The sequence below is a fragment of the Nicotiana attenuata genome, chromosome 12 (assembly GCF_001879085.1).
Source record: "Nicotiana attenuata strain UT chromosome 12, NIATTr2, whole genome shotgun sequence".
Classification (NCBI taxonomy): domain Eukaryota; kingdom Viridiplantae; phylum Streptophyta; class Magnoliopsida; order Solanales; family Solanaceae; genus Nicotiana; species Nicotiana attenuata.
In genome coordinates, this window is record NC_032000.1 from 13,945,077 (window position 1) to 13,957,366 (window position 12,290).

Here is a 12,290-nt window from a genome sequence, read left to right on the forward strand (position 1 = left end):
CCTCCACCGGGAAAAAAAATTATTTTATATATTTTCAGTTTTAGTTTTTTCATCTTTCGGTGTACAGGTTCGAAATTTACAAGTTTCAAAGTTATGAGTTCGGAAGTTCATGTGTTTGGAAGTTTACGGGTTTAGAAATTATAAAGTTTACGGGTTCGAAAGTTAACGGTTTCAAAAGTTTAGCGGTTCGGAAGTTTATGAAATTTGTCGGTTCCAAAGGTTGTTGGTTCGAAAGTTTATGGCTTCATGTTTATTGTATCTAAATTATTTATGAATACTCTTGAGAAGTTATTTTCCTTAATTTGCGTACCAAACACCGAAAAATGAATAAGATTACTACTTGTTTCTCAAGAGAACATTTTCTTGGAAAACATTTTCCGTTATACCAAACACACCCTAAACCTTGACATAGATCAAAGCTTTAATATTTAAGCATAGATTAGATCCTAATATTGAGGTAGAGTAGGGTGGAGGCCGTCTGTTTGATCAATGTTCTTTTATTTGAAATTGTGTTAGATCTAATCCCTTTTACTTTGACTGAATTTAGTCCTCACTCGAACTCTTTATAAACAAAAAAAAAAAAAGAAGATATAATCGAGTCACTTCTTTTTGTCCAAGTTACTTTTTTTTTCAGTTAACTTTTTATCTAAACTCACTTAACCTTTCCCCATGCGAAACCACCGAATTTCTTGGTTAACAAAAAAGAAGAGATCGGGGGCATTCTGACATCCTCCAAAAGAGACTTACTGAAACTTAATATTACATCAAAGGCTAATACTTTATAATGAGAAAAGGCCGAATACATAGACAACCCATTAAACTTGATCCAATTTTTTATTTTGGCACTTTAACTCAGCCTTGTTTCATTTTGCCCTCTAACTCTATTTCTTTTGTTCCACTTTGACACAAAAGCTGCTAGATTTCATGTGTGATTTTCCTTACCCTTGTAGGCGCGTGAGAGCTATTTTTTAAGCCAAATTTCATACTCCCAATGTAGAGGTGGATCCGGAATTTAAATCCTATGGATTCAATTTTAATGTTTTTAACATTGAACTCATTATATTTTTAAAGTTATGGGTTCATATCTATTCTTTTTTTAATTTTAATGAATTTTTACATACAATTTTTACTCCGCGTCGAAAGTTATGGGTTCAGTTGAACCCCTAGCTATTACTGAATATATATATATATATATATATATACATACATAAAAATATTTTTTCCACGGGAGGGGGGCAGAAAAAACGAAAATAATAATAATTTGAAATTACAATTTTTTTTTGCGGGGTTTGGGGGGGGGGGGGGCAATAGGGTGGGTGTGGGGGTAGCAGCTGGGTATTTGTCAAAGTTTTTGTGTCAAAGTGAAAAAAAAGAACCCATTATATTTTTAAATGTTATGGGTTTATATCTATTTTTTTATAATTTTTATAAAATTTTACTCCGCGTCGAAAGTTATGGGTTCAGTTGAACCCGTTGTTATTACTGAAAATATATATAAAAAATATTTTTTCCCCGGGATGTGGGCAGAAAAAATGAAAATAATAATAATTTAAAATTACAAAAAAAAGTAAAAAAAATTAGGGGGGGGGGGGGGTTGGGGGTGGGGTAGCAGCTGGGTATTTGCACGCGCTGCATTTTTACCTGGGAGAAAATTTTTTATCTCAAAGTGGAACAAATGAAATGGGTTGGAGGGTCAAAATGGAACAAGGCTGAGTTAAAGTGCCAAAATGAAAAATTGGGCCAAGTTTAATGGTCTCTATATGTATTTGGCCATGAGAAAATGTTTGACTCTTGCCCGTCAAAACTGCTCCCTTGGACAATTAAAAAAAAAGTTTCTAAATTATTTCTATTTTCTACTTGAGGCCAATTATTCGCTTGTAATGACTTCACATTAGTTACAAAAAAGACTCTCAAGTCTATTATCAATGGATAATCACTTCATAATCCACATTGATTTTTATTCGCTTCATTAATTTTCGCTCATACTCTGTATATTTACCCTAGAATAAAATTCATACTCTTTATTTTTACCCTAGAATAAAAACTATAGATTCAATTGATTCCATAGCTTTATTGATACACCATATTGGTTTATCATACAAAAAGATCGATACTACTCATTCCGGCTATAGTTGAGCAAAAATAATTATTAAAGCAAGCAATGAAGGAATACTTGTGGAGTAAATATTCTATTTCACTCTTAAAAAAAAAAAAGAAGAGGAAAACAAGGTGTATATATCTGTAGAATAAATTCTTGGTTCAAGAAGCTTGAATTTAAGAAATCTATTGAGAGAAATGATGACTTAAGTGATATTAATTATGGAATTGGAGACCGGGACCTTTAGCCCAATCTCTAAAGTTATTTTCTATGTGTTGAGTTGTACATAGTTACTTTGGTAAAATAATCAAGCTCTCATAATAAAGCTGGATGGAACAAAGTCACTACAAATATATCCCTTTACCTTACCAGCATTAAGCCTGTCATTACAAGCCTGAAAAAATCCTAAAATAATTTTAGAAATTAGTGTTGATTCTACATTAGTGGAGACTGACATGAAGGGCAAGCTTATGGACAAAAACTTGAGAAACTCGAAATTGTGATCATAATGTTATCAATCTCAAAAGGTTCATCAAAAGAGGAGTTGAAATTTTTTGGCAAACAAAAGCAGAAGCAGAAACACGGTATCGATTTGGCGACTTGAAAAACTTATAGGTTTTGAATTTTATGTGAGTTTTTATTTATTTTTATTTTTACTTTTCTACTCTACAAGAAACAACAATTATTAATAAAATTATTATCTCGAGGACAAGCATGGACTCAAGCACGGGGGAGTTTGATGACTATAAAATAAATAAATAAATAAATAAATATATATATATATATATATATATATATATATATATGTCAATTCTCAGTATTTCCTAATAGTATTTTGCAGGAAATAAAATATCACGATAAAGCAAATAAAGGAAATAAGAAGAGACCATGAGGCATCATGGCAAAAGAAGCATGAGGCAACATGGCAAACGAAGCACGAGGCAACATGGCACCTTATAGGATTTGATTTCTATAAATAGTATGTCATATTTGTGTTGAAGGAGAGATATCAAACGTACCAATTAGCAACTTTTTCTCTAGCTTTGGTCTTTGCTTCTTTCTTTCTTTATTTCACTTTCCTCTTGTAGTTTTTGGATTTTCTAAGAGTATTGATAGTATTTTAAGAATTTCTTTCATTGTGATATTTAAATACTCCATAATGAAGTAATCTCTTTTGTTGGGATAGTTGATGAAGCTCGATATCGTTATACTATTAATCTCAATTTTACTACATGCTTGACCTGAAACTTTCTACTTATATTTCTATATTGTGCTGGAATATTATATTTAATAAATTATTAACACTTCTATCTATTTATTCTCAAAGTTAGTTGTATGTCAATTTTGTAATTCTCACGAAGCAAAATTAATATACGATAACTATTGGGTAAAATAATAGAGTGAGGGTAATTCTTATTAAGCTATCATTGCAAGTTTGTAATCTTGCTTACTTCCATTGTAATTTTCACAGAAGAGTTGTAGTGGAAAGATTATTGATTTTTAGTAAAAAGTAATCGCAAGAGATTTTTGCTATCTTTTAGCACAATTCAGGCAAGAAGATTATTTCAGTTTAATCGTCACGAGTCATATATCAATTGATTTACATAACCTCGCGGAGTGTTAGTATAGATTATTTCTTAGTGAGCAAAATATAATTGTATTAGCAATAAACAGTTATTCTTAAGGGAAATACATGTGGAGGCTAAGATTTTATTATCACGCTATCGAGTGAATTTAATGATTCCCAACTCTTTCTAAATGTAAATCTTCTGAAAGTTGTTTTGTTTCAACTTAAGCAATTTAAATTTTTGTATATGATCAAAATCAGGGAGCCCGATTTCGAGGTCTTAAATTGGGCTATGAGTCCGAGTCCGGGCAACTCGAAATGGAGGTCGGACCCGGCTGAGGGACACATACCTCGAGGAAGCTGATCGAAGGCTTGGCCCGACCTACATCGAGGGCAGCACAATCTCGAAGTCAATCAAGAAAGAGCGGGAATTTCTCAAGGACACGTGGACCATGGCATAAATTAGAGGATAAGATTTATACGAATGGTATAGGTCCGTACTAGGTTGTTATACACCTGCACCAATAGAATTTTATACCGCAATTAGGAATGTACTATATTGGGGTTTTCTCCTCCTATATAAAGGGGACCTCAATCATTTTGTAAGGATCATCTCATATTATTCACTGCAATAGAACATTCTATTCTGCTTTCCTTGTTTAACATGCTCAACAATTGTTCTTCAGCTTTATTGTCTTTACTTTATTGTTCATACTTTATTGTTCTTAGCCGACCTCGAGGTCCCCGGGATAACCAAGCTTGAGGCCCCTATTGCTCTAACAACGCTGATTTGGTTCATCATTTCTTCTTACTTAAGCTTAATATTACTTGTGTAATAACTAGTATCAGAATATATCACATATCTTTAAAACCACAAATTATCTTTAATTGTTACTCACATTTTTCGAGGTAAACAGTTTGGCGCCCACCGTGGGGCTAAAGATAATAGTGATTATTTTAGTGCTAGTTTTCTGATAACACGTTGTTTTTCACACTTTTTCTTGTCAAAGATTTTTTGATTTTAGGCCAAAATATGTCTAGCACACAAAACGCACCAACTCATGACAGTGAGGGACTCGGAGAAAACAGCGGTATAGGGGTCGGTGTACCACCCATAAACCCTGAGGGAGTGCCAAATTTGGAGCCTGTTGATATCAGTTCACATAACGCTCTAATCACGGATGCAGGCACATACCCCGTGAGGAATGCACACAGGGAAGCCCGAGCCGGAGGCCAGGAAACGCGAGGAATGGAAGAAGGAGGAGTCAACCTCCAAGTGATATTCGAGATGCTGCAAGCTCAGCAAGTCGCCATTGCTCAACTTCAGAGTCAAAACAAAACTCCAAACACCGCCGAACCAGTGGACGCCCGACATACAGAACCTGCGCCTGAAAGGCCCGATGAAAATGGTTCGGGGACTGATCCTGCTATTATGAGAATGCTCGAAGAGCTGACCAAAAGAATCGAGTCCGGAGAAAAGAAAATGAAGAAAATGACAAAAAGGTGGAGACATACAATTCAAGAGTCGACCAGATACCAGGAGCACCTCCAATTTTGAAAGGACTGGACTCAAATAAGTTCATACAAAAACCTTTCCCCCCAAGTGCGGCCCCAATGCCCATTCCCAAGAAGTTTCGCATGCCCGATATACCGAAATATAATGGAACAACTGACCCCAATGAACATATCACTTCATACACTTGTGGAATCAAAGGAAATGACTTGAATGATGATGAAATCGAGTCAGTATTGTTGAAAAAGTTTGGGGAAACACTATCAAAGGGAGCTATGATCTGGTATCACAACTTAGCTCCTAACTCCATTGACTCATTTGCTATGTTGGCGGATGCCATCGTGAAAGCACACGCCGGGGTCATAAAGGTGGCCACAAGAAAATCAGATGTCCTCAAAATAAAACAAAGGGACGACGAGATGCTGAGGGAGTTCGTGTCCCAGTTTCAAATGGAAAGAATGGAATTACCGCCAGTCTCCAATGCCTGGGCAGTTCAAGCCTTTATGTAAGGTTTGAATGAAAGAAGCTCAATTGCAACTCGACCGCTAAAGCAGAACTTGATTGAATATCCAGCTGTGACACGGTCGGATGTGCATAATCGTTATCAGTCAAAAATTAGGGTCGAGGACGACCAGTTGGGAGCCCCCTCGGGCTCAGTTCATCCTAACAGATTCGCAGCAAGCCCCCGAGGGACACAGACCGGGGATCAAGATTTAACAAATAACGGTATCAACCATATCCCTCGATTATCAGAATACAATTTCAGCATATATGCATCAGGGATTGTCTCGGCTATTGGGAGAATCAAAGATACCAAGTGGCCCAGGCCAATACAGACTGATCCCTACCAAAGGAACCCGAATTTGATGTGCAAGTATCATGGCACACATGGTCATAGAACGGAGGATTGCAGGCAGCTAAGGGAGGAGGTGGCCAGGTTATTCAATGAGGGCCACCTTCGAGAATTCCTAAGTGATCGGGCTAAGAATCACTTCAGGGAGAGGGATGTAGGCAGAAAGAACGAACTTGAAGAACCTCAACATGTCATTCACATGATCATCGGTGGAGTCGACGTCCCACAAGGACCAATATTCAAACGTACCAAAGTATCCATCACAAGGGAGAAACGGACTCGGGATTACTTGCCCAAGGATACTCTCACATTCAGCGAGGAAGACGTCGAGGCTTTATCTCAACCTCACAACGATGCACTGGTAATTTCTATCCTTTTAAATAAAGTTCAAGTTAAACGTGTTCTCGTGGATCCAGGTAGTTCGACAAATATAATCAGGTCAAGGGTCGTAGAGCAGCTCGGGCTGCTCGATCAAATCATACCGGCATCTCGGGTCTTGAATGACTTTAACATAGCAAGTGAAACAACGGGGGGAGAAATCATCCTCCCAGTCAACGTGGCCGGAACCATACAAGACACCAAGTTTCATGTCATCGAAGGTGACATGAGGTATAATGCTTTGCTCGGAAGGCCGTGGATCCATAGCATGAGGGCGGTGCCATCGACCCTTCATTAGATGATGAAGTTCCCAACGAAGGATGGCGTGAAAATAGTATATGGAGAGCAGCATACAGCTAAGGAGATGTTTGCAGTGCACGACTTGGCACCGGTATCGGCGCCATCCACATCGGAAAAGTTGAAGGACGAACAGGTGACCAAATAGCAATTACAGTCCGTGCCTTCGGTTGAGCCCGAGGGACAAATGCTCGATAAACACGTGGCCGAGGATGAAGAAGAAGATTTCCTCATCCCCGAACCTTCATTGCCCCCGAGGAATCAAATGCGACGAAATCCACGGTCGAAGAACTCGAGCAGGTCATATTAGTCGAGCATCTTCCAAAATGAAAGGTGCACCTGGGGACGGGGTTAACCCCCAAACCCCCAATCTCAGGAAAAAACTCATTCAGTTTCTCATCGATAATATTGATTGCTTCGCTTAGTCCCATTTAGATATGACAGGGATCCCATCGGAAATAACTACCCATCGACTAAGTGTCGATCCCAGATTTAAACCGGTAAAGCAAAAGAGAAGACCTCAGTCCGAGGTAAAGCATGCATTCGTCAAAGAAGAGGTAACCAAACTTCTCAAAATAGGATCCATCAGGGAAGTAAAATATCCCGAATGGCTAGCTAACATAGTGGTAGTCCCCAAAAAGGGGAATAAATTTAGAATGTGTTTAGATTACAAAGATTTGAACAAAGCATGTCCTAAAGATTCTTTCCCCTTGCCCAACATCGATCGTTTGATCGATGCTACGGCTGACCACAAGATCCTTACCTTTCTCGACGACTACTCCAGGTACAATCAAATTCAAATGAACCCGGAGGACCGGAAAAAAACTTCATTCATCACGAAGTATGGAACGTATTGTTATAATGTATTGCCCTTCGGGCTAAAAAATGCAGGAGCCACATGACAACGTCTAGTTAATAAGATGTTCGAACATCAAATAGGCAAATCCATGGAAGTTTATATTAACGATATGCTAGTTAAGTCCCTGCGCGCAGAGGACTATTTGACCCATTTGCAGGTGACATTCGACATCCTTAGAAAGTACAACATGAAGCTCAACCCCGAGAAATGCACTTTTGGAGTCGGCTCGGGCAAGTTCTTGGGCTTCATGGTATCAAACAGAGGTATCGAGATAAACCCCGATAAAATCAAAGCCATCGAGGAAATCACTGTGGTAAACAATGTGAAAGCCGTGCAACGGCTGACCAGACGAATAGCTGCCTTAGGTCGATTTATCTCGAGGTCATCAGATCGGAGCCATCACTTCTGTCACACCTCCTTTTTACCACCCCGAGGGGGGATATAAGGGAGTTTTTCCAATTTAAGTGAGATAAACCGAAATGGGATTATTTTAAATATTTTTCAGAGTCGCCACTTGGAATAGTTTATTTGGTGTCCCAAGACACCGGTTTATTTTTAAAATCCCAAATCGAGGAAAATCGACTTTATTTAAAAGTCTGCGAAACCAGAAATTCTAAGTAAGGAATTCTGTTAACCCGGGAGAAGGTGTTAGGCGTTCCCGGGTTCCGTGGTTCGAGCACAGTCGCTTAACTATTAATATTGGCCTAATTATCCGATTTACTACATGTTTTAAACCTAGTGTGCATTTTTAACTTTATAACCGCTTTTAATTTATTTTAAACCCTTTTTAGAATTTATGGAATTATTTATTAAACAAGTTACGATTGTCGTACACTTGCCGTTCTGGAACACACTGCAAACCACGCTACATGAAATGCATCCACGATTTGCGACATGTTTATTTTATTATATTCAAAGTTTTTATGATCGGGTCACATGAAATGCACACCAGAATTTGGGAATAAGGTATCATAACTATGTTACGGGAACCGTACCCATAGTCACGATGATTTAGTTACGCGCCTAAAGCAAACTACGATGTTCAAATTATTTCCTAAACTATTTTGAGATTATTGTGAGGCTAAAGTTATGGAAAATTATTGTGGGAGAGGTGATATGATTTAATTGTTAAGCTGATGGGCCAAGGTCTAGAGGTGATTGGCATTTATTGAAGGGATTTTTTCCTAAGTATACCATATATGAAACCTTATTACAAAAAATGTGCATAATTTGTTAATTACCTGCCCAGTCCACACTTTAACTACAATTCATACCAATCCATAATTAGGCAGATTCCGCCATTTAAAACGCGCGAAAAAAAAGGCACAAAATCTGCGTTTGATTCTTTCCACATTAAATTCGAAATTTGAAACGGAAAGAGATCTGATTGCTGCGTAATTCTCTCTTTCACTACAATTCAAAAACAACGCAGAGCTTCAGAAGCTTCAACAACGCAATACAAATTGTAGAATTCAAAATTGTTCTTCATCGTCCTCAGTACTCAAATTGTCGAACCTATATCTGTTCTTCATTTTTTTCTCTCAACTACACGAAATCATGTCAAAAATCCCAATAATTCTAAAATTGAATGGGAATTGGGATAACTATGGCAGATTTAGAGATTTTGAAGTTGATGCCATTGTGGTAGATGAGAATGCAAGCTACCGAATTCTGATTTCTACAATTGCAGAACAACTATCGATTGATACATCAGAAAAAATTATAGAAATCAAATACATTGTGAACGACAATTGTCTTCCAATGGAGATTAGGAATGATATGGGGGTTCGTGTGTACATGGAGACCAAAAAGGAGAATAAAAACTTAGGTTCGTATCCTTTATGTATAAGCGTAAGAGATTTCAATATGGAATTGGCAATCACCAACGATAGCACAAGTGCAGGTTTGTATAATTCGACATTGCAGAGAGTTATGGTGTTAGTGTGTTATCTACAGTATTACTATATTTACCTACAATTAAACTACAAAAAACAATGTACTGAAGAGGTTAAAGCATTGTTGTTTTCAAAATTATCTACATAGTTACTACATTTATCTCTATGTTGCTGCAGGTTCGTCTGGATCCCTAAAGTTACTTGAAATTCCATCCTCTCCAGCTATAGAGGAATATCAAAGTGAAATAATAACTGAATCTACACAAACATATATTGAAGAAGGACAAGTGTATCAAGACAAGCAAACTGTAGCTGCTGCAATGAAGAATTTTTCTGTGATGCACAAGTTCTAGTTCAGAGTAAAAAGATCTAGTCATAGAAGGTATGGAGTTAGTTGTGGAGAATAGATCATTAAAAGCAGTGCAAGTGAAGATATGTAGTTTTTATAAATTGTATTTAAATTGTAGTTAAATTGTAGTTAATTGTAGTTTATAACGATTTGTGTTAAAACAGTCCTTTTTGTTGCATCTACATTTATAGCCTGTATTAAATATTGTATTTTTTTTGTAGCTACTGGCTTATATGCGTTGCTGAAAACTGTAAATGGCACTTCAAGGCAACGTCAATTAATGATTCCGCAATGTTCAAGATAAGGAGTTTCAGCCAACAACACACATGCTCCTTAATGGACGAAACATTCATACAGCGCAAACGTACTGCAGTTGTAGTTGGTAGCATGGACGTTCCAAAGTATTGTGATCCTAAACTATTTACACACCAAAGGACATACAAACTGACATGTTATCCGAACATGGACTGAACCTAAGCTACATGCAAGCATGGANCCTCGAACTGCAAATCCTGATAAAAAGAAGGATTAAAATAAGTTCAGAAAAAAAAAAAAGCAATATGTGAAATAAATTAAAAAAAATCTTACCGTGAGTTTTTACTTTCCAACCAGATCATTGGGAAAGAGTCTTCCAAGACCTACCCTCCATTGGGGCAGCATTCAACATTTTTCCTACCCAAACACGAAAATTGGGAATATCATCCACAATTCCCATGGTTGCTGAAAAAGAAAAGGAAAATTAAAATAAATAATCTTCAAAATTAAGGGGAAAAAAGGTACGAGAAAATTACTGGAAGGGAACGTTTTCCTCACCCACCAAACCAATGGTGGGGGCAGCAACGAACCGGGCATACCAACCACGGTCTCTATCATCCTCTAGACTAACCAGAACTCTTTTGCTCCTTGCTACTAAAGTGAAAACACCATTGCGAAAGAGTCTGGGGGAGTAAAGATGAATTAGATGGGAGAAAGTGAAAGGCACACCGGCCACATTGCTCAAATGCCTCAAAGAAGCAACAGCCCTCCATACTATAGGGCCGATCTGACCAAAACATACGTCGAAAAAACGACAGAATTCTAGGATGACAGGGTCAATAGCAGGTTTGAATCCTAAGGTAAAAGGATATGTATAAACAAAGGAAAATCCCGTCAAATAAGAGGTGATTCTTTGGTTCGCATTAGGAATTATGATGGGAAAATCCTGACTCCAATGGCAGTCTTTACGAACTAAAGAAATCAAACCTTCAATGATCTGAGTTGGGTAAATTTCAGCATGATCTAAAGAAGATACTTGGTTTCTAAGAGACTCTCTATCATTATAGAAGGAAAATTCCGCAGGAATTATCTCCTCTACTAGAGGTTCACGAAGAGGCTCAGAGGATTCCTTACCTCTAGAGGAAGATCTATGTGAAACAGAACCTCTGATTCTAGAAGAAGGGCCAGAACTAGATGAAGGAAGAGAAGAACCGCGTGTAGATGAAGACCCTAAATTACGTAATCTACCACCTCCTCTTCTACTCCTATTAGAAGCAGGAGGAAAGTTATCAACTATGGAGACTCTCCTAGGGTTAGGGTTTGGTGAAGCCATGGCAATACGAGGAAATTGAAGAACAAGAATTGAATATTCTGAAAGCCTTGAACTTTATGTGAGAAAGACAAAAATAAGAACTATATTTATACTAACAAGCAACCGTCAAAGGAAAAGGTGCAATGATGGAAAGGTTATAATGAGAACTGTCGCTTCGTGTTTAGTGAAGCCGTAAAAAAGCCTTGAAAAGCGTTGCAAAACTGCAGAACCAATGAAAGGGTGCCACGTGTCATGAGCATTAAATGGAAGTGACAATTGAAGCGTCAAATCAATTATCCCATTAATGGCGGTAAATATTCCCGCTTTTATAAAATCCACTTTCCAAATATTCAATTGATAAATAAATGGCAAGTGGGGGGACTATCTGTATTGGGAAAAATTGAGTTTACATATTAAAGTGATGGAAAGATGACGTGTCATGACACGAAGACTGGTCAAAAAAATAATGATAAGCAAAAAGGCACGGGTTGCAACAGATACGAGCGGAAGCACAAGAAGAGGCACGGGACGATATTCAAAAAGACTCGACGCTCGTACCTATTTAAGTATAAAAGCTGAGAAGAGTGAACCTGACAGTGCAGAAGAGTCCAGATACAATATTTAATAAACATTAAATACTGAAAGCGTTATAGAATTTGTATAAAATTACAATGATTATGTAACGTAGCATTTAATGCATTTAATCGGTCATAATAACCTTATTATGGCAAAAGCAAAACGTATAACTTAGAAATAAGCTATAAAAGGGAGAAGACTGATCATTTGTAAGGAGACGAGATATCAACTGAATACATTGATTTACTTTACTATATAACTTATTGTTATCAATTTCTTTTGCTCATCTTGATTATCAGTAACCCGAGTTCTTCTAAATTTAAAGCTTTGACTGAAAT